This window comes from Lissotriton vulgaris, chromosome 12 (genome assembly GCF_964263255.1).
Source record: "Lissotriton vulgaris chromosome 12, aLisVul1.2, whole genome shotgun sequence".
NCBI lineage: Eukaryota > Metazoa > Chordata > Amphibia > Caudata > Salamandridae > Lissotriton > Lissotriton vulgaris.
In genome coordinates, this window is record NC_141700.1 from 603,890,509 (window position 1) to 603,915,367 (window position 24,859).

Here is a 24,859-nt window from a genome sequence, read left to right on the forward strand (position 1 = left end):
GGGCTGGTCGGTAGTCCCAGACCATATAACAAACTAACAGACCAGACCTCTGAAAATACATAGAGCAATGTAATGCATTGCAACCTAAACAATCCAGAAAATATAACAAGAGTACGTCAATGCATGGCAGTATGAATGAAAGAGGGAATACTGGGGTGATTGTAGGAGCATGATAAAAGAAGACACCCACACACCCAAGAGCATATATAAAACACAGTTAAAAACGGAGTTATGGTTCTTGTTGAATGTGCAAAAAACACTTAAGTTCATCTGTTACGCTATATAGCGCACAAAGTATATGTACATCATAACTCATGTCGCCCTCCATGTTTAACTTTTGCTTGACTACATTTTTCCAGTGCGATTGGCTAATGGGTGTTTTGTGCATGGTGGGTGATGTGAGCCATGGCATGTGTTGTGTGCTTTGTATACCATAACTGGTGAATGTTAGTGATTTCGATAATCGTGACAAAGCCTATTTTCAAATTGAATGTTTATGTGTTTTTTGTAATACACTTTATTTCCAACAACATTGCGCTCAGCGAGGGTTGTCAGGGCCTGCATCCAACCCCGCTACCTGTTCTTTGCACAGTTTTTTTCCTCCCTCACTCAGTATCTCCCTCTTTCTCACTCCCTCACTCCCTCTTTCTGTCTCGTTGGCTCTCCCACAATCTGAAAATAAGTCTTTGCCTCACACCCCTTCTTTCATGCTTTTTTTATAACTCTCTGTTAAAGTAGTGACCTGAATCCAATCATCATTTCTTCACAAAAGGCTGAATCAATTCACTACTGAAAATGGTGGCTCTCACGTTTGAGTTGAGAATCATGCACAGTTATCTACATTTTGTTTATTGTCTGTTTTTTTATTTTTCTATGGCTCTGGGCCAGTTTCTTCTTGTTATGGCTCCCCTTTCCTATAGAATGTCTTTTTCCACAGTACGAAATATGTGATCCAAAATTGATTCATCAGTCACAATTCACGACTATTGAAGACAGATATAAACACTAGTTTTATTCTCCAAAGAACTACTTTGCTTCTGAGTGTTTTGGCACCTCTTAATATTTTAAGGATAAGTGTAGGTATGTCCGTTTTGATAACTCAAAGGTTGTGACAAACAACCTTTAGAGTCATTTTTGGCTCCAGAGGTAGCCAATTTAGGGGCCCATTAGGATGTCGGGCGGATTGCCCCCACCAGGCTGGCGGGGGCAATCCGCCCGACGTTCTCTCCAGAATTCCCCCGCCATATTAGAAAAGGATTAATATGGTGGCAGTGTCTTTCTAAACCGCCAGCCATATTACAATGGGCTTCTGGGGATGCCTTTCCGCGGCGGCGATGCCGCCACGGAAAGGCATGCGGTCTTCACTCTGTGGGCCCCCTGCGGGCCCCCAGAGTGAAGGAGAGGTGGGGGCTGCACACGGGGGGTACCTGTGGTACCCCCCTTTATTTGCATAAACAAAGCGGCAGGCACCGCGCGGTGCCTGCCGCTTTGTTTATGCAAATGCATTTATAGCATTGTGGCCGGCGGTGCAGAGAGCACTGCCCGCCACAATGCTATAAATGCAGGATGTGCCCGGCACTGTGGCGGACACATCCTAATACCCCCCACGGGACCCCCCGCCCTAATGGCGGGCGGTCCCGAATTCCGACAGGATGGCGGGAGGACAAAGTCCGCCCGTCATCCTAATGAGCCCCTTAGTTCTCTTGTAGTAGCCAAGTTAGTTCTCTTCTGGGGGTAGGTGGAGCTACTATTTTGAACAAGAGCCTAGTCTGACTGCTGTGCATAGCAGGCCTTTCCCAAGCATCCACGACTTTTTGGTGTAGTCAGTTTGAGAAGTAAAGTAGGCCCATGAATATATGAATGGGGAGAAGCAAACCAGGGGAAATCAAACATTCAAAGTGTAGCAAACAAAATATGCTTCCCCAATAAAGCTTGGATGATCTAAGCCACCATATATATATTTCGTCCAGTGCCCTGATGAAGGTGTCATTATCCACTAAAGTGTGTTTTGTTACCGAAACGCACGTCGGAGCAATCTTTCTGTTTGGCCCAACCTTTATATTTCTTAAACAACTATCATTGTTAACAGATGGACTATGCTGATACATGTATTGTTTATTAGAAGAAAATCACGTTATATGTACAACTATGTTAACTAATGCCAATAGATTATATTTCATAACGCGAAGCCGGACCGGCAAGTCGGTTAGCGCTGTGAGAGAGAGAGAAGATTAATTTCAACGCGCTCTGAATAGTGTATTGAGCAATCCATTTTGTTTTCACATTGGCGAGCGTCCCGAAAGTCATTGGTGGTGTCATTTGTGATTACAAAAAAATTGGGGTGCGGACTAAACGTCGCACTTTTGGTGATGCACCATATAAGGGTGCCCAATGACAATGGTTTTTAACCTGCGTGCATTTTGAAAGACTTTTTGCGTCCCCTCCCCACTTCCCGTCCTGATGAAAACCCTGTGTTGAGGAATTGAATTACCCGGTTTATGGTTGGGTCGAAACGTCAACATTTTCCTGTGGGAGCCTGCACCTACCAGCCTCTGCCCCCTCTCCCCCGTCTCCCTCCCTCCCAAATCCCATTGCCAACTGTGCAAACTAAGGATAACGGAGGTTGTGCCCCAAAAAAGTACAAGCTAGTAAAAAAGAATTAATTTTTTTGCAAGCGTTTGAGGGCAGGCTCATGTTTTGTACATAAATAATCTGCACTTTGTTTCTCTGATTTCTTTGATCAATCACCTGAGCACACACTTTGACCTTTCTCTGTGCACGCCTCTCTTTTACCTTAGAAATAACTTTTGTTTATTGTTAATGTAAATATTTGTATAAAGATTTGCGAAATTCTTTCCTTCTTGTGAATTGTATATTAAATAAGATAATTCGACTGGATTCTTGTGAAATCTTAAGGTTCTTGGTGCATTTTGTGTAATATTTTGACAAAGTGGGCTAGTATACCTATCTAACCAACTGTACAGATTTATTCTAGAACGGATTGAAAATTGATTCAACTAAATACAGTAATTGTCTTACATGGTGAATTTTCGTCGAGTACCAATTGTTTATTATAATAACAGATTATTGGTCAGCTTATATTGTATTATAATATGCGTGGAATCTTTGAATAATGTTTGTAATATTTGGTTTGTATGTGTTTCTCTAGTATGAGTGGGTATGATTGATCATAACTGTGAGCATGTGGCTGTTTTGGTTTTGCTTTTATAGGAAGCCCACAGGTATTCTTATTTGTTTTAATTGGTGAATTGATATGAATATATACTGAAAATTAAAATACAAACTGAATCGCTCCGACTCATGATCTTGACTATTTTGAGAGCTCTGCCTGCCCTAAATTTAATGGAGAAGCATAATTTGTTTGCTACACTTTGATTGTCAGTTTGAGAAGTGGCTAGAATTTCAATATGGAAATCTGTTTGTGTTCGCAGGAGTTTCAAGCTTTTTTATTGGGAAACGGGCAAGTCTATCGGATTTCACCATGTTTCTCCATGGAGAAGTTAGGGGTAACCCAAAAACGAAGGGATTTGGCCTCCTGAGCAGAATTCAGATTGACACATTGCCAGTAGATTTTAATTTCCTATCAATGTTAAGAGTTGAGTGGTGTTAGAACTGGCTATTTCTGGTAGGCTAAGGCTGACGCCAAAGCCAGGCAGAAACCACCATTCTAGTCAGGGCAAGGAAGTCACACGCCAAGATAACCCCTGCTCACCCCCTTGGTAGCTTGGCTCAAGCAGTAAGGCTAAACTCGGAGGCAATGTGTAAAGCATTTGCGCCAGCGCACAACAGCAACAACATACTAGGCACACCACAAAAGAGACTCCACACAAGGTTATTATAAAAATAACTTTTGTATTGTAAAAACACATCAGATAAAATCACACATATACATGTGCCAACTGGCACGGGCAATATTCACATGGGATTATTCACAAGACAGGGCCACATGGGCCACTGTCATAATCAGATATAGCACTTCTAGAATAAGAAATAATAAACCTAAAATGGTAATCACAAAGATCACAACCAGTATCCACTGGTAACAGGAACCAGGACCTTACTAGGACCACCTGTACTAAAAAGGACAACCACCTAAGAATAAAATACATTTAGGGGTATACCAGAACACATTACCCATGATGCATGAACCACATTCAGAGGAGTAATAAAGAGAAACACATGATGCCATAAACATTCAGAGGTGTTAAGAATAAAGCACATGATGCAATAAAATACATTGAGGGGTGCAGCGCAAGTAGACACATGATGGCTAAACATTCAGAGGTGCAGCGCATGGAAAGAAAGACACATGATGCCTAAAAACATTCAGAGGTGCCAGAACAACACAATAGCGCAAAAACACACAGTAGGCAATTACTATTAAAACCATAGAAATCACATTGCGCATAACTTACATAAGCCACCACCTGTGGCAGTCCCTAGGCCAACTGGCCTTGTTGGGGCTAAGACGCCCTGAGTCTCAATGTCAGGGTGCGCTGCCATGCAGCGCCAGTCTCAAGAAAAGAAAGCCTAAACGTAGCAGCTGGCACTAAGTGCTTCGCAGCTGTGAAGGCCTGGCACCACTGTGCCCTCTCTGTCCCACACAGGGACTCTCTTGAAATTGCGCCTAAACGGTGCAGCTGCCCACTAATTGCTGGGCAGCTGAGAAGTCAAATCTGTGGCTGGGGCTCTCACTAGCCCCAGGACCGAAAATGCGCCAAATGGGGGAGCCCTGCAGGGCTCAAAACAACCAATGCCCCCTGAGCCTCTTGCTGGGCTCTAAATCAATTATGGCGCCATGAGCCTCTCTGGGCTCTAAAACACATAGGGCTGGGAGCCCCGTGGGCTCTTTACAACACATATGCCCCTTCGTTGGAGCCTCCGTGGGCTCAGGACCAACACTACCCCCGGAGCCTCTCGGGGCTCTTGAAGCAAGTAATGCCCCAGGTCGTCGGGGCGGCCCTCTGCCAACCGGGGCCGCCCAAAGTGTTCTAACTCTGTTGGAGTCCCTCTCGGGGGACTCTGAACATCAAGCGCTGCCCTGCTGGGGCAGCAGAAAGGGAGAACAGGGCCCAGGTCACGGGGGCGGCACCGAAAGCGTGCCCGACACACCCCCCCAACCGCCTCGATCAGAGCCCCACTCACCGGTCTCTTTCCTCTGGTGGGGGCTCCTCCGGACAGCAGCATCTCTCTTGACGGCCACGGGTCTCCCTCCTGGCATCGGCAGGCTCTTCTCCTAGCTGCCGGTACGGATTTGCGGTGGGGGCGGGCACCGACAATGTGCCCCGCGCCCCCTCCGCTCCTCCCTCGTCAGGCTCCTCTCCGGTCTCCCTCCAGGCATGGGAGACCGGCAACACCGGCAAAGGCTTCCCCCAGGCAGGGGGAAGCGGCAAACACCATGGCTTCGCTTTCCCTCCCCCGGGCTGCGGGGGCGGGACTTCCGGCCGGCCGCGAAGGGATTGGCCGGCCGGCCGGCCAGGTACTTCCGGGTCGCCGCGGGTAGCGCGGCGGCCCTCGCTAGGCAGGCGGGCAGAAATCGCGAGGTGGGCACTTGCTAATTAAATAAATAACTGGGCAAATCCAAGTCGGCAAAATAAGCGGAGTGGGCTCCCGCGCCGATCCGCCGCCGGCCTCCAGCAGCAACGCGCTTCCAAGCGCTATAGAGGCACATAAAGCGCTCCAGCACTAGAAGTGTAACCAAAGCGCCATGGGCAGGAAATAAAGCGCTCTCAGCGCTATGAAGGACAAATCCAGCGCTCCCAGCGCTATAGCAAAGAAGAAGCACTTCAAGGTGCTTAGGGGGGGCAGAAAGTCCAGCAAAGTCCCCCCCTCAGCCCAGGCAAGGCAGAGGGGTCCCCCCAGAAGTCCTCCAGGCATCCAGGGGCTGGGCAGCGCCCGCCCCTGGTAGATTCAAGTCAGAAACAAGAACATTTTGGAAGGGGACACAGCCCCTTCTTATACAGCCAAAAGTCTTTGAAGTCCTTTGAAGTCCTTTGAAGCAGGCAGTGTGAGAACCAGCTAGAACTGGTTATAGGGAAGTCCCTTCAGTATCAGGGACAGAGGTGACAGTCGCCCAGCGGGAGGTGGAGCCAGCTTTGTAGTTAGGCAGGCACAGCCCTTCACTATCAGGTGCTATCTCCTCCCACTTCCCTGGCAGCAGATGCTGCCTTTCATCCACGGGCTGACTCAGACAACCATTTGGGCTCTCCATCCCCTGTCATCCTCAAACCAGACAGTCAATCCACAAGCAGGCCCAGGCACTCTGGGCCAGGCTCACCATCCAATCACACGCCAGCAACAACTTACACAAATATGCCAACTTCCAAAAGTAGTACTTCTAGACTAGACACAGTCATGCCGCATATATCATTTTGCAGCATTCATTCTCATGAGTTCGCTCATACCAAACTCGCCCCTGCACTCCCTACACATCAGGAACTACCATGGGCATACATATTCCCCATTCATTCCTATGGGAGGGCAGGTCACTCACCATACATACACAGAGAGCTCCAGCACTTTACACTGTACCACAGTGAAAAAGTGCGCAGAGGCCTAAAATCACTAACACCAGGTTCCAGAAACAGGCTAGGAAAAAGCAAAAAGTCTAGGGGTAAACCTGCTTAAAGGGCCGGGTCCAACAAGTGGCATCACAATTTTAAATGACTTTCGACTGCCATGGGAGATCTACTGCTAGATGATAATTTGAGAATAGGTTCAGGCCTGCTTACGTTTTTTATTTCAATAGCAAACTGATTCTACCTGTTTTTTAAAAGGAAAAATACCTTCCTGTAGGGAGTATTTTAATATGTGACACAATGTTTTGGAGAGCTTTGAATAAACTAGCTGGTAAGTGGTCGCCAAAGTAGAAAGTGGAATTCAAAGAACTAGCAATCTTAAAGCCCTGTTTTTCAGAGAGTGGAAAAAACTTGACCATGTATTATTTTTTGTTGGATGACAAACAACTTCTGATCCTGGTAGTGTTGGTTCATTCATGTGTCCACATTTGGCAGAAATTTGGCCACAAATAAATGATTGAAATCCAATGCATTTGGCTTTGAATGCCAAATGTAATTCTTCACTTTAAAGCTGTGAAATGTTTCATCCTCTTTTCATTTATTATTTTCAGGAGATCGTGCAAGAGATTTTCTTTATGTTTGAATCAAGTTTGCAGGTACTGTCTTTGGGAATCTGTAAGAGGTAAACAGATCCAGAAATCCTGCACTTCCTCTCTAGGTTCCTGCCATGGTATCCTCCCCAAAGTCCATCGCAGTTCTAGCCCCTTCACCCAATTTCTCCAATAGGTTCATAATAAAACCCACAAGGATTTTCCTCTCCTTGCTCCTAAGAACCCTCCATCCTCTAACTAAACACAAGTCCCTTAACTGAGTTAAGGGCAGAGGTTCAAACTCTACTCCCACAAACCTTGTGTCTGCCATGTCTATCTGCATGTAATGGTGCTTTCAAGCAGAACATATTGTTCTGTTCAAGATATTGGAAAAAATAATCTTAGCTGAACATTAATTGCTTATAGGTCTTTAGAGGGTTTAAAGAAAAACACAGTTTTGTAGTTTTCTATTCAGTTGTCTTTTATACAAATGAATCAAATGTGTTTTAAATTGTAATGGTTTTAAGTAATAAAACAATAAAGTCTTATGATTACCAGTGTAAAAAAGAATCTTCAGATCATACACTATTTGAGCCAATTGTCAGACCCCATGGGCAAGCAAGAATGGACTCTTAGAGTAGTGAGGGCGAGCAGTCAAAGGTAGGTAGGCAGGTAGTGTGAGGATAGAAACTGTTTTAAAATAGTTTAAAAAAAAGATACTGTCCAGCCCATGGCTTTTCTTCGTAAAAACAGAAGTACTTTAATCACACACCAAACTGCAATACTTCACATAGGAAATGTAACTCAACTACACTATTCTAAGATGGCTGCTATGGGGTTCTAAACACACAGAATTATTTAGATGTAAGTGTGGCACGGCTAGGAGCTCACTGTAAAATAGTGCAAGCAGCTTCCTGGTCATCTGGCCCGTCGGTCACTCCGTGTATATTGTTTGAAAGTGTCTCTTTTTGCATGGTTAGTGCTAGGTCTTCTACAAGGGGATCGCAGGCTGCACCACAACTACCATAATACCTTGCACTGGGAGGAGTGGTGTGTTGTCCCATACTGCCATGAGACAAGTCAGCTGACCAAGAAGGGAGAAACTTAAACACCTAGCGCGATGATGACGGCGCTTGGCTTCCCTTTCGGTTCCTGCAGTCCTGTTGGATTTATCGTCGTGTCAAGCTCCCCCTGCGGCAATTCCGGCATTTTTCCTGGAATACTGACGAGCCGCGCTACCAGTCCCTCCCCCCCCCCCCCCTTTTTGCTCATCCTTTGGAATAACTCTGTTGTTTCGTGTATCCCGTTCTGGCTGCACGCAGAAGCGCCCTGTGTGAGCGGGAACGGGTTTCTGCTTTATTTTCGGATCAGCTTGGCTATTCTGGTCGGGTGTTATGTTGCTGTAAAACTACACCTTGCAAACCTCTTGGGAGTTTGAGGTTGTTCGTCCGCGTACAGGTAAACGGGTCGACGCGTTCAGGGCTCGAGTCGGGGTACCACGCGGGTGGACGGCGTCCCCCCACTTATTTTACCGGGGGATGCCATCCCCCCTGCCAAACAGCTGGACTTCACTCTTTGGCCTCTCTGGGACGAGGAGCTCGACACCTTTCGTGACGTCACTTCCTGTCGTGACGTCACTTCCGGTGACAGCGTCCCCCCACTTCTTTTTTCAGGACTTGTGCCCTGGACGCGTTCCTGTTTTGTTTCTTTCAACGCCTGGAAAACTTTGTTATTTTGAAAACTTTATTGACTCTTGCGAGCATTCCTGAACAGCGCGTGAGAGACGCTGTTCCCTTTCTGATTTCTGCCTGACACATTTCACGAACAGCGCGGGAGAGACGCTCTGATCGCGGCCATCAGCTTGCTCTTAGTACATTCTTATGCTGGGGCATAACTAGTGCAATTGCAGACATTTCCAGCGCTCATGGTCTTTTTGGGATTGGCCATTTTTTGCTTTTGAATACTTTATTTATTCTTGCCCACAACCACTGGAAGTGGTGATAGGTCAAGAATTATTGGAACAATTGGAATCTGTTATTTTTTGTTTGAGTCCAAGTCGCTTCTATTTGGTCACCGCTGCTAGAGTGCTGCTACCTTGATATTACGGGTAAGTGTGGGACATCACACACACCTTATCATTTCTTGGGGAATAGATGTTGGGTACATAATAGAGTAACATTGTGTTGTTCTCTTTTTCTTGTTTCCGCTGCAGCTATAGCCACTCCTTCCTACCTGATCCTTCCTGAAGCGGGCAGACCACTGACTTGGTCTCCTCCTTTTTTGGGGATACCTGTTCACCCTGCATAGTCTTCGGACACATTGGTGGAGGTACTCCTAGGGAAGGTTGAGGCATCAGCTACGCTCCTGAGGTATTGGACTTCTGTCTGGATACATCCTGCACCTAACAGTTAGACCCCACTTTTTGTCTGATGCCTGTTTTGGTTTTGAACTGTAGGTGCACTTGTTCCCTGCTAACCAGGTTCCCAGTGCCAGCTCTCTTTTCCCAAACACTGTACTATGTTTGGCACTACTTCTGCAACCCCTGTAAGTTCCTAGTAAATGGTACCTCTGGTACCCAGGGCATGGGTACTGAAGAGGTTCCCTCTGGGGCTGCAGCACTGGTTGTGCCACCCCAGGGATTCCTTACCAAGGCTATGCACTCTGCCATTGCAGGCTGCGTGTCTTGGTGCAGAGAAATCAAAGAGTCAACATGGCACACAGCCCTGTATGCCATGTCACCCATACACTGCATACGATATAGATAAGTGTCCCCTACTGCAGGCATTTAGCCCTAAGACAGGGTGCACTATATCCTATGTAAAGACATATCAGCATGAGCGGATATGTCCCTACAATGTCCAGTCTATTCAGAGATATTGTAAGTTCCCAGGAAAGCCATAAAGAGTACATGGGCTGGATACTTTTAAATACAAGTTTCTTAGATCCGTCATGGCTTCACTTATTTTTAAGATGTTTGGTACCAAACATCTTGTCTTAATACATCCTCACGGATGTCAGTGTTGGATTTATTAATAAATTCACACAGGAGACCCGTCTTGAGGGACCCCTGAAAACCTATCAAACATGATTGTGGTCTCTGACTTGTTTTCACCAGCTTGCCACTGTCAGACATGTGTCTTCTGACCTCATGGGGCGACAGCTAGAGGACAGAGACAAAGCCTGCTATGTGCAAAGGTGCTTCATACCTCCTCCAAAACAGGATGGCCTTCCTGAGCGGGAAGCTTCAAAGGCAATGCCGCCTTAGAAATCCAACCCAAAAACCTCTAGATAGAGGTGGAAGCCAAGCCCCCTTTCCTGCTCCACTTTTGGCAGGAGGAAAGGCAGGGAAATTAGTTAGATTAAGAGGAGTGTCCCCATTTAGCCTACACCGCCCCTAGGGCAGGGCAGGCAATGTGAACCTCTCTCCTGAAATTCCTACCATTTTGGGATGGTGAAGAAACAACCTATTAGGGCTAGGGTAGTGCTTCTTCCCACAGGAAGCGGTCACTAGAGTGTCTAGACTCCCTAAAGGTAAGTAGCCCATTGGCTACTACCTGTCTCCCCTTGTAATGCCCCAAAATTCAGTATTTAGGTGGCACCCAGAGACCTGAACATCAGATTTGATGGACAAGAGAGGACCAGGACAAAGAAGACCTGCTGCACAAGAACTGAAGCTCTGCTGCAAAAGAAATAGGTGCCAAACCCTGCCTCCGCTCCCAGGACTCGACAATCGCTGTCTGCTGTGTCATCCTGAACCTGAAAGGACTCCAAGAATCCCAGAGCACCTTCAGCCTTCAAGAAATCACCAAGAAGCTCCTTTGGAGTCAAGGTATTAATCCCCTGCACCTCACAGGCATTGATCATGTGCTGCCCGGTTTGTCGAATTGCTGCTCCATGAGGACCTTGACGCAGCACCAAAGCAAGGTGCAACAGCTCCAGAGGGTCAGATCTTTCTCTCCACCACGTTTTGAGGCACCAGGACCTACTGGAACCACAGTGAATCAATACCCGGGGTACCGGGATTCCCAACAGCAATCAGTCAAGTCAAATAATTTATATATAGCGCGCTACATACCCAGAGGGTCTCAAGGCGCTTGAAGAAGGGTGGGGAGTTATTTGTCGAATATCCAAGTTTTAAGTTGTTTTCTGAATGCTAGGTGGTTCTGAGTGAGGCGAAGGTGAATGGGAAGTGAGTTCCAGGTTTTAGCTGCCAGGTAGGAGAAGGATCTTCCTCCCATGGTGGTTTTGTTGATGCGGGGTACAGCAGCAAGAGCTTGGTTAGAGGAGCGTAGCTGGCGGGAGGGAGTGTAGAAGGAAAGTCGTGTGTTGAGGCATTCGGGTCCGAGTTCGTAAAGTGCTTTGTGTGCGTGGGTTAAGAGGCGGAATGTTATCCTCCTATTGACGGGGAGCCAGTGGAGGTTTTTCAGGTGACTAGAAATGTGGTCTTTACGCGGGATGTCTAGTATGAGTCTGGCTGATGTGTTCTGGATGCATTGGAGTTTTTTCTGAAGTTTTGCGGAGGTACCGGCGTATAGGGTGTTACCGTAGTCCAGGCGGCTCGTGACCAGTGCGTGGGTGACCGTTTTTCTAGTTTGGGTGGGGATCCAGCGAAATGTTTTTTTGAGCATGCGAAGGATGTTGAAGCAAGATGATGAAACGGCATTGACTTGTCTGTTCATCGAGAGTGAGGAGTCCAGGATGACGCCCAGGTTCCGTGCGTGGTCCGTCGGGATGGGTGCTTTTCCAAGGGCCTCTGGCCACCAAGAGTCATCCCAGGCGGAGGGGGAGGTTCCTAAGATGAGGACTTCTGTTTTGTCTGAGTTCAGTTTCAGACGGCTGTGCTTCATCCACTCGGCTACTTCTTTCATTCCTTCATGTAGGTTGGTCTTGGCGGTGATCGGGTCTTTGGTGAGTGAGAGGATCAGTTGAGTGTCATCGGCGTAGGAGATGATGTTGAGGTTGTGTTGGCGTGCGATGGTCGCGAGGGGGCTCATGTATACGTTGAAGAGGGTGGGGCTGAGTGAAGATCCTTGTGGCACGCCGCAGATGACTTCAGAGGCCTCTGACTTGAATGGTGGAAGGCGGACTCTCTGAGATCTTCCGGTAAGGAACGAGGTGATCCATTCCAGTGCTTTTCCTTGGATTCCGATGTTTCTAAGGCGTTGTAGGAGGGTGCTATGACAGACTGTGTCGAAGGCTGCGGAGAGGTCAAGGAGTATGAGGGCGACTGTTTCTCCGTTGTCCAGTAGTGTTCGAATGTCGTCTGTTGCTGCGATGAGGGCGGTCTCGGTACTGTGTTTGGCTCGGAAGCCAGACTGTGAGGAGTCGAGTGATTTGTTGGTTTCGAGGAAGGCGGCGAGCTGATTGTTGACGGCTTTCTCAATGACTTTGGCCGGGAATGGTAGGAGCGAGATGGGGCGGTAGTTTTTGAGTTCGGTGGGGTCAGCTGTGGGTTTTTTCAGAAGGGCCCTGAGTTCGGCGTGTTTCCAGCTTTCCGGGAAGGTGGCGGAGTTGAGGGAACAGTTGATGACGTCTCGGAGGTGTGGTGCTATGATGGAATCTGTTTGGTTGAAGATGTGGTGAGGGCATGGGTCTGTGGGGGATCCTGAGTGGATGGAGTTCATCAGGCGGATGGTGTCCTCAGTGGAGATTGGGTTCCAGTCATCAAGGATGTTCAAGGGGGGTGAAGGTACGGCAGAAGGTTGGGTGGGTTGGTCTCCGGGTTGGTTGTCGAAGCTGTTGTGGATGTCTGCAATTTTGTTGTGGAAGAACAAGGCTAGGGAGTCGCAAAGGGTTTGAGAGGGAGTGATGTCGTTGGAGTTGGCTGAGGGGTTGGTAAATTCTTTGACGATGTTGAATAGTTCCTTGCTGTTGTGGGCGTTGTTGTCTAGTCGGTCTTTAAGTGCAGCTTTCTTGGCAGTCCGGATCAGTTGGTGGTGTGTGCGGGTGGCGTTTTTGAAGGCGACCTTGGTGCTGGTGTTTGGGTCTTTTTTCCAGGCCTTCTCGAGGGAGCGACAGAGTTTCTTGGATTTCTTAAGATCATCGTTGAACCAGGGAGCGTTTTTGCTGCCTAGTTTGATTTGACGTTTTTTCAAAGGTGCTAGGTTGTCGGCGCTGTTGGTTAGCCATTGAGTGAGGTTAATGGCTGCTTGGTTGGGGTTCGAAGAGTGGGCAGGGAGGTTTTGAAGAAGCGATGAGGAGATCTGGTCGATGGTGATTTTGTTCCAGTTTCTTCGCAGAGTAGGTTGAGGATGGTTGTGGGATGTGGTCTTTTTGTAGACAAAGTGAACGCAGCTGTGGTCCGTCCAATGGAGAACTGTGGTGTGGCTGAAGGAGATATGTTTGCTGGAGGTGAAGATGGGGTCGAGTGTGTGACCTGCGTAGTGGGTGGGGGTGTTAACAAGTTGTTTGAGTCCGAGGTTGGCGAGATTGTCCAGAAGGGTGGTGGTGTTGCTGTCGTTGCTCTTTTCCAGGTGAAAATTGAGGTCTCCCAATAGGATGTAGTCCTCGGAGGGGAGGGCGTGTGGGGTGATAAAGTCAGTGATATCTTCACTGAATTGTGCACGGGGTCCTGGTGGCCTGTAGAGGAGGGTGCCTCTAAGTGTGGTCTTGGGGTCGGTGTGGATCTGGAAGTGAAGGTGTTCGGCGCTAGCGAGGTTGACATCTGAGCTGGTTGAGATGCGGATGGAATTCTTATAGACGATGGCGATGCCTCCTCCTGTTTGCTTGGTGCGGTCCTTACGGATGATCTTGTAGCCTTCCGGGATGGCAATGGTGATGTCTGGGGCTGAGGAGGCGTTCATCCATGTTTCTGTTAGGAAGGCGACGTCCGGAGAGATGGTATCTAGTAGGTTCCAGAGGTCGATGGCGTGTCTGTGGACCGAGCGGGTGTTGAGCAGGATGTATTTTAGGTGGTTGGTGTCAGGTTTCTGTTTGGTGATAGTGGATGAGGAGTTGGTCTTGGTGCCGTCAAATTTGCAGGAGTTGCATGTGAAGGGTCCATGGGTGTGTCCGGGGGCGGTTTGTGCGCAGTTAGGGAGCAAGAAGAAGAGTTCACACCGGACTCCCAAAGCACCAGAAGCAAGCACCAATTGAGGGACAGCAAGACAAGCGAGACCCCCTTCCTGAGTGGCCCAGCTGTACCGAGAGCACCTCTCCAAGTTGCCTTCTCATGACCGTGAGAACGTCAAGAAGCACAATGTCCAGCTGACCTGTTTGCTCTGCACCTGTCACCGGCACTGACTAACCCGCTATGCCCCCATGGTCCCCAAGCCCTTGCAACCTCCTCCCTCAAGGAGCCCCACCGGATTTGCCTGTTAGTCCTCCTGTGCAGTGTGTTTTCAAGGGCCCCCTTCATCTTTTCACACCAGCTTCCAAGACCCACAGCACTCTGCTCCCAGAGGGTTCTGGGATGCTCCCAAACTTCTCCTGCTGGAACTTTGGACCCGGTCCTGACATCGACCTAAAACAAGACGGTGAACTTTGTGAAAGTATTGCCTGATTTTCTATGCATTTTTCAGCTTTTTTCCCATTGTTTCCAATGGTGCGTAACTGCGCACAAAAGTGATATATTTTTCGAACTTTGCAAAATCATAACTTCGAAAGTACTTGCCTTAGAGCTGTGTTCCTGGTCTTAAAAAGTACATTAAAAATCAATATTATGTTTATAACTTGGTCTTGAGTTTATTCTTGAGTGTGTGTGTCTCTGTGAGTACAACAAATACTAAGCACTACCCTCTTATAAGCCTAACTTCTTGCCCACACTACCACAAAAAGAGCATTAGAATTATCTGCTTTTACCTCTGATTACCCATTGGGAATTCTCTGGACTCTCTGCAAAGTGCACTTCATTTTAGTACACTATATACAGAGACAGTTTCCTACATATATGTTTTACTACTGAGGTTGTTCTGGGATATTTAGTACCACTGAGTTAAATAACCTGCTGGAGTTTTAGCACATAGACAACAGTCAGCTTTCAAGTTCATATGTCTCAATTTACCTGTTGGATTGAATGCTTGGAACCTACCAGTGTGGTAACAGCAGCCTGGGGGAGCATTCCTGCTAGCAGCACCAAACAGTGCAGGCTTGCGGCCGCCCCCAACTCTGACTCTCAATGTTGGTGTTTGTGTGTGCCCTGCAGGCCCCCATACTTAACCCTGAACAGAAAAAACCTGTGATCACTAGGGATGTATGACGTTACAACGCAGGCTATTACAACGCCTGCCTTTACAACGCGGTTTTTACATCGCATACCTTTACAACGCATAGCGCTTAGAGGTGCTGGATAGTGAAAAGTTACATTTTCTATTCCAACTCCAGTCCCCGTGGAGACTAGGGAAGGTGTTGGATAGAAAATTAAACTTATTCCCTATTCTAGAGCGCCCCCCAGTGCAATGCGTTGTAATGGTTTGCGTTGTAATGACCGCATTGTAATGGTAGTGCGTTGTAAAAGTTTCGTTGTAAAGGCTGTTTACCGATCACTAGTATCAAAACTATGCTGCCACCACCGCTTAATGTACATGACCCGAGGCATGGACAGCAGCCTCATGTAGACTAGGGAGCACACTGGCGAGCCCTCCAGACCACAGAGCTAGGCTCAGGGTCTCGGAACCATGATGAAAAGCCTAGGCCTCAACGTGCATGCATGATTGTCCTGTGTGTTGAGCCAACCAAATATCAGGATGGGAAACAACCATTACAACGCATGCATTATAACGCAGGCTTTTACCCTACATGCCATTACAACGAAATGGCTTGCTGTATGGGGGTAGAAGGTGTTGGATTTAACTCCAACATCTTCCCTACTGTTGCACAGACTGGAGTTGCAATACCAAATTATACTATTCCAAACTCCAGCACACCCCCAACAGCAATTTGTTGTAACGACTTGCGTTGTAATGACATGTGGAGTAAAAGCATGCATTCTAACGTCATACAACCATCATGATAACAGATAACCTACAGCTAGGATCACTCTGGTCAAGAGTGCAACTCTGCTGGAATGCAGGGGAGCTCCCCATCCCAGCAGGAAAAGAATCGCAGAATCGGTGAACAACGTTATCACCTTGAACAAATGATGAGTCGACTATTTCCTGTTTAGTATTGTTAACTGAAGAACTGAATAGGCCTGTAGGCATTTAAATCCTGGTATGGATCTACGTGGTGCAGTAAGCACACGGATGTGTGAGTCGAAGCACGGTGTCGTCTGCTTCGTTCTGATGAGTATATGGTGAGCCTGTTATTTTTCCAGGCTGTTGCATATTAGGTGGCTTTGATGGAGAGAGACAGAGAGAGAGACAGAGAGAGAGACCGAGAGTGTGTGTGTGTGTGTTGATTTCTTCTGGATGGTTACTAAGTACATAAGTGAAAGTATCGGTATGTGTTAGTGAGGTTGCAAATGCTTAGCCTCTTAATTAATTTGAAACAGGAGGTGTGTCGAACATGCACTATTTGAGTAGTGCAAAGTATTAACATAACATGATATGGAGGTACAGGAGGGCAAACGCCTAGCCACCAATAGGTGCATGAAGGTGTCGACGCTGGATGTTATGGATATTGTTGGTTTAGAGCAAGGTATGATTATAATTTAGTACTGATTTGCTGCTTGGGCGGCAAATGTTTAGCAAACTATACAGCTCGGAGCAGGGTTAGTGCTAAAAGGACCAGCAGTTGTGTGTGATCTATATATTGTAGGTGAAGGGTCTTCTTTGATGAGTGCCATTGATCCATCAATCTGTTGTATATCTGTTAGGTGTTGAGTTGTCCTGTGGGGAGTAGCACGTGGAAAGACATGTTATAGAAGCCATGTTGTTAGGATGATGACAATAGCAAACATTAGCATAATTCAGTAGCACGTCACCTCCCCAGATGACGGGGCTGTTGACTGTCTTGTCTCTGTTTTTCTTAGCCAGTTCCCCTCTTGTTACAAGTTTACAATGTTCCAGGTCATACAATCATGAGCTAAAACTGGGTCATGGGCTGTAAATGGGTGGGCTGTGGGTCCCGGCGCCCCTCCCGCCCAAGAGTAGGGGTCACAGGGGATCCTGGAGGACTGAGGCGTGAGTCAATGGAAGGGGAGGGGGGGAGCTCCCTAAGGCCAATATGTAGGCAGGAGTGAGAGAGCTGTGCACCTGCACAGGGCCGCCAAACCCCAGGGGCCACCATGCCAATATATATCCTTAATATAATAATCCTCTGAGGATGGATGCATATTTGCGTGGCGGCCCCTGGCATTGATTTGGCAGCCTCCGGCTCTGTTCCACTTCCAAACACCTGACCCCCCTCTTCATTGGCCTCCGCGCCCCGCCCCGCCCGGACCCCCTCTTCCGGGGCCCCCTACCTACGCTCCCTGCCCAGGGCCGCCATGAGCCTAGAGCCGTCCCTGCTTAGATGTTTGACCGAGAGGCTGCGGGGGATGTGAGGTGGGATCTGCGGTTTACGGGAGATGTTGGAGGGACAAGGGGTCATTCCAGGTAGTGTAGGGCGAAGACACAAGCAGCACGAGGCGAATCTCAGGGCCGATGCCAGGTGTGTCGGAGCTCATATTCTCTTTATTGATGTGCTTTACTTGTTTAGTCCGTTTCATATAGTGGCTACTTGTCTGCCCGTAACGTGATTGCAACTTTTTATCACAAACCGTGGTTCATAAAATGCACTTCCTACACATGTTTCAAATACACAGAGAGAGAATGCGTTCCCATTCAGGCATAAAATACAGAGGTTCCTGCCGATCCCTAGAGAAGCTCTGGGTTTTCTGAATGACACCAAGGCAGATGACACACTAGCTGGGCCTTTGAAGTAAATGCAAGGTGCAACATTTTCCAAAACCCCTATAAAAATAAATGCACCCGCTACAAATATGGGGTGAATACCGCCCGCCTCATTTATTTAATCTATTTCTTTTATCTCAGTGCCGTGCTCCATTGCTGATACACAACCAAAGTGAGTGATTTTTAGAAGTGGTGTGGCTCACTGGTTAGAGGCGCAGACCCAGAAGCAGAGAACGGCCCGGGACCAGGGTTCAATTTCCAACGCGGCAGGGTCGTGAACCAGGGTCAGCGGACTCGATAATTCTCGTCTCGGTGCCTACTCTAACCAGGGATCACACTCGGCAACTCTGGGCATTAGCTTGCCTCATCTCTACAACGGCCCCCCACATTCGCCGGGGATGCCTGATTTCACCTTGGAGATACCCAGTGGGGACCATCTCACAGGGATAGCCAGGACGGCTTCCCCAGCGGTCTACAGCGCCACGACGCCTCAGGGCAGCAGTGCGCTTTACAAGACACATACACACACACACACACTGTTCTGCAGCTGAAACAGTGGATCCATTTAGTTTCTCATTGGTTCATGAAAAGTATATTTTCTCATTTTTGCTTAGTAAAACAAGAAAGAGATAGCATGGCATTTTTCTCTATGTTATTTATAAAATCAATACTTTCCGTATAATCTTGACAATCAGTACAATTTCTGTATCTTGTTCTAAAACAGCTAAAACGAATCTTTGGACTCATGCATAACAAATCCAGTAGAGGGAGCCAAAGTACCACAAACTGGTATGACAACAGCCACACCAAGTCACTGCGGCCTTTCGTAGAGCAGATAAGTATTTCGTCTGTGGCGTTTAAACTCAGAAAATGGGAATTCATTAAAACAATTCCGCCTGTCCACGAAGTGGTGCCAGAATTATCATGATTTAGAAGCAAAGCTGTTCGGTTACACCACGCCCTCTTGCTTTCATCCGTGGGATTTCAGGCCTAACTACAGCCTGTAACTAAAAGAAATAATGTAAGCTGTCCATAAAGTGGCACATATTATCACGATTTTTGATCGGAGCTATCAAGCGCTTTTCATTCTGGGACTTCTATTACTTTATAAACACGGCCATGTAAATCTCAAGGTACATAGTAATGTATAAGACTGGCAGTGATATATAATACTCCCCCCCCCATTACATACTTATTGTTATGAGGATCGGCCATTGACCATAACGAAGTGCGTAATTACTATTCTAATTCCACAAGCACTTTGATCGTAGGGTAGGTTATAAAGCGGACTGACGCAAATCTGAGATTTTACAGCTAGATTCATGAAAGTCGCGATTTGCGAGTCCTTAATAGCGATTATTAAGGAATCGCTATTAAGGACTTGCAAAACGGGATTCATGTAGAAATCGCTAAATAATTGCTAATCGCAAATAAGGAATAACTCCCCATTCATTCCTATGGGCCAAAGGCCCATAGGAATTAGCAATTTGCTAAACGCAAATAAGGATGCGATTTCAAGGGTGCCAGGGGTGTCCAAAGGACACCCTGTAGCACCCCTGAAATGTGAATTTACACTTATGTTGTGCACACACATGTCCAAAGGACATGTGTGTGCAACATGCAACATGCAACTTAAAAAAATGCTTTTAAATGCATTTTTCTAAGTTTTCGCTATTTACCACGAGGTTTGACTTTGTGGTAAATAGCGCTCCTAAATTGCGAATTCGCAATTTTAAAATGTTTCATGAATAGCATTTAAGGAATCTCTAATAGAGATTCCTTAATTGCTAATCCTCGCAAATTTGCGAATTCTTTATTAGCGATTTTTGAATTTGGGATGATGAATCCCAAATGCAAAAATTGCACTCGCAACGGGCCAGATTCTCAGAATCTGGCCCTTTTCCGAGCGCATTTCGCTTGATGAATCTGGCTGTTAGTTTTTTGCACACAAAAGTATCTAAACACTCAACTGCGACCGGTCCTCACAAAGATATTGTTTGTCTGGTTCTGACAAGGTTACCCCACGCTGTGAGGACCAAACTGGACCCCACAACATGGATTTTATATATACACACACATCAATGTTCCCTCTACTTCCGAGCTCCAGGGGTGCAATGGGGAGACAGCAGTGTGGGGAGGGAGGGGGACCTGTTTACCTGAAAATTGAAAACATACACTCTCAGCTATTTTTTCAGGCTTCAACCAGGTTTTTTTTCCATTAGTAGAAAATCCTCAAGATAAAAATAATACACGCCCGACTCCCTGATTTAATAGAGCATAGAGGAGCTCTATTTGTCCTAGACATGGTCAATTCTGGTAAACCCAGTACCATTCATTAATCAATTAATCTATCCAACTGGTTAGTGTCCCATCCTGTCCTCGCAGTCTATTCCTTCAATGTTAAGTGCAATTTGGAGGTTAAAGACTCTCTTGGTCCACACACATAAGATATAGGACCCAACATCTTTCATCATTTGTATGCCAGCTAGTTTGAGCCACAGTTTAACACCTTAACCGCGGTACGATTTATTGCGGTGCGTTGAAGATTTTAAAAACCCACTTTACATGACGAGCTCAGCTCGTCATCAGCATACGAGCGCCGTAGCTGATGACGAGCTGAGCTCGTCATCAGCAACGAAGGGGTTAAGGGGATTTAGCCACTCCTCAGCAGCACAACATGATTCAATAAGTCGACATTTCATCAGTTTTTCAGTAATATGGCCCTTGGTGCTCATGTAAAGCTCTTAACCTTTGGGCCGTATTTGCTCTGTATTTAGAAACTGCAGAAAATTAACTAATAGGTAAAACAAAATCCTTAATATAAGGAAAACAAATAGAGACCCATTTTCTGGCTGATTTGTTCAAAGTGAAATAAGATTACCTGGATAAAGCACAGCCTCCCCACTTAAAGTGTGATCTTAAGCCAATACTTTTTTTCACCCAAACACTTTTTTCACTATCGCATATGAAAACGCTTTCGAATATGTGAGTTTAGACTACCAGTTGTACAAAATATCACTTTTAATAAGAACTTCTTAGTGCAGTGCTATAAAGTGCCTTATTCATGTTAAAGCTTCCACATGTTAAAGAAACAATTTAATTTTGAAGAGACATTACCATATGTTACGCAATGTTTGTTGCTTTCTTTACATAGCAAATATTTGATATAAGTGCTTAAATTGAGCCGGTGGTTCCCGGTGCTCGGCAACGGCCTTTGATTTGTCAACAATGGTGCTTTATGACTGTCTTCCACAAGGTGGTACTGTCTGGCTGCCACAACAACTTTAATGATTAATTTAGCATACATTAAAAATGACTGTTACCAGACAGCCAAGCTATTCTTATAGATTTAGGGGCCTGAAATAGTCAGAAATGTCACACTTTAGGAGTGTGGCTGTTAATAGTCGTGTTGTAACTGACATTGGCAGCACGGCAGCTGCAATGTGTGGTCCAAGCTAAGTAGACCCAGGTAAGCACGATGAAAGCACACAATAAACAACTAACACAAAAAACGTTTCTTTCCTTCTCTCAGCTTCCACTCCTCGCACCCCCCCTCCCCCCAGCCCCTCTTTCTAGATACTTTTATTCCATGACTTTCCTCTTTCTGTAGCTTACTGTCTCAGCTTCACTGACCTCCAGGGGGCTGGTAATCTGTCAAGGTCACAGCAGACAGCCCAAATGTGTGCAATCCTACAGGACAATGTGGAAAGGTTTTCTTGCTGTGTGATGCTGCGTGCTCTTAGGCACACACATATGCAGTTGGACTGCTATCGGTGCACACCTCTCTCTCTCCCAAAAACCAGAAGCACTGCTAAACAGGAGAACACACACATTTCCACTGCTCTCCGCCACCACATAATGGCAACAATAGTTTTACATTTTGCATCTCTGGGCCCCCAGGCGAGCATTTGATTCACAAGAGGAAAAAAGGTGCAAAGCACTGTTTAAACATAAAGGGGTTCTCTACGGGGGATGATTACAAAGTGATTAGTATGAATGCCTGTTAATACTGCCCTTTGTTGCACCCTGCCCTCGTGTTTGGGAGGGGAAAATGTTGGTCTATTTAGCTCATACTTAAAAGAAAGAAGTGACTCAGACTCTGTCAGAGTGTTTTATACATTCCTGAATTGAATTAGAAGTGTGCGCGCTCCTGCAATTGAAATACGCGGTAGAGTAAGAAGAGCTGCACGGTGTTGGACTTGGCCTCGTGGCGTGGCCCCACTCCTTCCGCATGGCGGGTCCCGGACTACCTCGACCCCTGGTCCCCGGCCGAGAGCAGCACCATCCACCCTCCACGAGTGCCGCCCCTCCGGGCCGCCCCCAGCTCTTCCCTGGTGGAACTCGACCTCCTCTCCTCAACCCCCTCGGCTGTCCCGGACCCTTTCCCGGACCACCGTCTCCGGCCCAGCCGCCATCTTGGACCCTCCACGACCAGGCCTTGTGGCCTCAGCCCGACCCCAGCCACAGACCCAGCAAAGCCCCGACATCGAGGCACCACAATCCAACCAGGGGGTAAAGAGACCACTTGACGAGTCAATGGGGGAAGGAGTGTCGATGGTCCCCCATCCGCCTGGTTTCGATCGCCCCCGGCCTCCCTGGGCGCTGGCTCCACCCCTCTGCTGGGTGTCTGGACTCGCACATCCCGGACCCTCCGACCTCCAAGTGCGAGGGTCCGGACATCAAAGGGCACCAGACCTATAACTGGGGCAGCTCCGGAGCAGGTCGGCAGTTGTATCCTGAGTCGAGAGACACCGAGAGGAACTCATCTTCTTGCAACTACCTTTGGGGTCCTGCTGGCGCTGCCGCGGCCCATCTTCGTGAACCATCCTTGGAGTCCTGCTGGCGCTGCCGCGGTTCATCTTCGTGAACCATCCTTGGAGTCCTGCTGGCGCTGCCGCAGCTCATCTTCGTGAACCATCCTTGGAGTCCTGCTGGCGCTGCCGCGGCTCATCTTCGTGAACCATCCTTGGAATCCTGCTGGCGCTGCCGCGGCTCATCTTCGTGAACCATCCTTGGGGTCCTGCAGGCGCTGCCGCGGCCCATCTTCGTGAACCATCCCTGGAGTCCTGCAGGCGCTGCCGCGGCTCATCTTCGTGAACCATCCTTGGGGTCCTGCTGGCGCTGCCGCGGCCCATCTTCGTGAACCATCTGTGGAGTCCTGGTGGCGCTGCCGCGGCCCATACCGGAGAACCCTCCAGCTCGAGGATTGAGAGCTGTGCGCCAGATATCCCTGTACCAGACCGGTACCAAGACTGTCCCGCTACCCCCTTCCCACAGAGACTAAGTTTAAGGGTATCCCAGAATCCCGTTCCTCCTGTATCGTTACAATAACCTGCCAAAGAATACTGATAAAAGTGTTAAGAACCTATCTTTGTGTGGTGTCCATCTGTAGGGGGGTGGTTGCTCGGCTGTACGATCTTAGGAGAGGGCCCTCGCCTGGAGGCCTCTATCCCTGGCTCGGCCGACCTTCAGATTTCCCGTCTAACACACGGCCACTCATGCGCGCACCTTAGAGGGAACGTAGACACACACACACCTATTCCACCCACCGACCACCACCACCAATCGTCGTTACAGTCAATTTACATGGGCTTCTTTGACATATTTTTGTCAGTTTGCAGGCTCTTTCTGTTTACTCTTGAAGTCTTATAAAAAATGAGAAAGGAGCTACTAGCAAGTACTTTCAGCGTCCGGGTAGACAATTCAAGCAAACCAAGTAGAAAGTAACTGCTTTGTCAGTAACTACGCCACTGAAGTTGTGGGAAATGTTTCGGCTCATCAGCAATTTCTTTAAAAATCTCTGCATGTCTGTGATGCAATAGCAGCGGTCAAAGTGCATAAAAATAAGTACATTTAAAAAAAAGTAGGGGAATTGTGATGATGCATGCAGTTCAGGCTAGGTCAGTGAGTGTGGGGGCGGGGTTAAATGTGTGGCTAAAAAAACAAAATTATCTGAACAGCTTAAGTGAGAAATAATACGAAAAAGTTAAGTTAGTCAGTGTCAAATGCACTAGAATACATTATGAAACCTCTACACTGCAGAGATCTGGGTGTAACCCGAGAGCCAAGGAGTTAAATCTTGGTTGGTGCAGTGGAGACTAGTGACAGGGGCGGCTCTAGGCTGATGGCGGCCCTGGGCAGGGAGCGTAGGTACGGGACCCCGGAAGAGGGGGTCCGGGCGGGGCGGAGCGCAGAGGCCAGTTAAGAGGGGGGGTCAGGGTGTTTGGAAGTGGAACAGAGCCGGAGGCCGCCAAATCCATGCCAGGGGCCGCCACGCAAATATGTATCCATCCTCAGAGGATTATTATATTAAGGATATATATTGGCGTGGTGGCCCCTGGGGTTTGGCGGCCCTGTGCAGGTGCACAGCTTACACATGCCTAAGGCCGCCCCTGATAGTGACTTGTGTATTTTTAGTGCTACAGGTCCCAGCCAGTGGCAGAAAGCGCTGTGAATATGTAAGTCATTATTTTAAACTTGCATTAGACACAGTATAAGATAGACTGTTACAAAATGCGCCAAAAGGCTTCAGGTAAAATGGTGCTTCTCAAATATAGATTTTAGTAATACCCGGACTGTATGTTCTGCAATTTTTTTAAATATAAATGTCTCTTAAAAGCAAGCACTTCACTGCTCAGCTGGTAATTCACTTGCACTATCACTCAAAAAGCGTAAACCTTTGTCATCCCAAAGCTTCAAGTGGGTCCATCAATTAAAGCCAGTAGTGGCTTCCAAGCAGCCTTTATGTGCAGATTAACTACAAGTGCACAATTTCACTTCTTTCAGGCAAACTGGCACCCTGGCAAGATGGCTTGTTTATTGTTTAGCTGTCTGCCTTCAGCTCGGTTTCACAGGACAGGAGACTCCCTGCCGGACACTTCAGCTGAAGCATTTAAACTATCGGAAAAAACTTCCCAGGACAGTTGTCTTTTCACAAAAATTAGAGGAACAGTTTTTC